The sequence below is a fragment of the Protobothrops mucrosquamatus genome, unplaced genomic scaffold (assembly GCF_001527695.2).
Source record: "Protobothrops mucrosquamatus isolate PMUCROS unplaced genomic scaffold, P.Mucros_1.0 scaffold2231, whole genome shotgun sequence".
In the NCBI taxonomy this organism is placed as follows: domain Eukaryota; kingdom Metazoa; phylum Chordata; class Lepidosauria; order Squamata; family Viperidae; genus Protobothrops; species Protobothrops mucrosquamatus.
The window spans coordinates 107,751-109,299 of record NW_015388321.1 but is presented as its reverse complement, the minus strand read 5'-3'; the positions used below and the strand labels follow the sequence as shown (position 1 = coordinate 109,299).

At 40.1% G+C, this 1,549-nt stretch overlaps 1 pseudogene; it reads right to left on the bottom strand.

The window, feature by feature from the left end:
- The window catches only part of LOC107295130, a 22,592-nt pseudogene extending 21,287 nt beyond the window's left edge, over positions 1-1,305 (bottom strand).
- Positions 1,306-1,549: the final 244 nt, after the last annotated feature.

Here is a 1,549-nt window from a genome sequence, read left to right as displayed (position 1 = left end):
CGCTTTTCATTACTTCTTGTAACTCTTGTGGCAGCGTCTTTGTTGCTAATATTTGCCGATGAATCATACAGTGAGTTCCGATGACTTTTGGTGACTCATTCAGTACCAAACGTTGAAATCCAGATCAACATCCTAGCATAGCTGGAGCACCATCTGTGCAAACACCACAAACCTTTTCCCAAGAGATCTTATGCTCTTTCAGAAATGAACCAAATACATCACGTGCAGTAGTTGTCGTTTCAAGAGGTTTGCAAAAAAGAAACTCATCTTTAAAGTCGCCATCATTAATATACCTCACGTAAACCAGTTACTGTGAACAGTTTGCAACGTCTATAGATTCATCAAGCTGGATACTAAATATTGGAAGTGGAGCAGATTTAATTTCTTGGATTACCTGATCAAGAATATCAGCAGACATGTCATCTATTCTTCTGCGGACAGTGTCGTTAGATAAGGAAATTGCACTCAATTTCGTAACAAATTCGTCAAAGATCATAACTCGAACAATGGTGTGAGGTTTCACAGCTCTGGCGATTCTGAGTGCCACCAAATATGAAGCTTCAAAGGCTGCAACGTTTTATTTGTGGTACTTGCCACCAATGGCAAGTCTGGCTTTCTTAAGTCCATCAGCTTTGCTTCTAAAATAGTTGGTATCCTTGCCGGCAAAGCTCAGATGCTTGCTATCAAAATGGCATTTTAGTTTGTTCGGCTTCATAGATTCGGCTGATAGAACTTCACAACAAATAACACATTGCGGTTTCTCAATTCCTGCTGTAATTATTGAGGTAAAACCATGCTGTAAAAAATCCTCACTATATTTTCTTTTCTTAACGTTCTTCTCTACACGATACATTGTCATGGGATGGTTTGCTAATGAAAATAATATATAACAATAGCTTTAATAATACAAAAGATGATACATGGCATAGTTCAGTCAATACAGTTCATTAAAGTTTCCTATGATTTACCATTCTCTGTGTTGTTTTTTTTACATACCTGTTACTATCACAAGGGGGCAGTATTCACATCAACCACAGCTGAATATAAAAAGGCTGAATATAAAAAGACCGATCAGCATCCAGATTAAGTTCCCATGGTACAGATATATTTTTTTTTGCAGTAGTTGATGATTTTACAGTACATGATTTTACATTTACCCAGTAATTATAATTCATGAAGTGTCGTTTTACCTCCAATACTGCTGCTTTCAACACAGTAGCTGCTTTTAACAGAGTAGCTGCTTTCAACACAGCAGCTGCTTTCTACACAGTAGTTGCTCTCTACACATGTGTGACTGGTCCGCATAAGTACATTATGGCGCCAACCCTGTCACATACACCTGTATTTGTACGGGGTGTATGTGATGGGGTTGGCGCGATGATGTCATCACGCCGGGTACTCGTATGTGGGCGTATCTGCATGTGGGCAGACCCGCCTGGAGACGGATAGAGGAGTGGTGTCTCGATTCCTAAGACCATTGGAAATATGTGTTTTCTGATGGTCTTAGGCGACCCGTGAAAGGGTCGTTCGACCCCCAGGTTGAGAACCG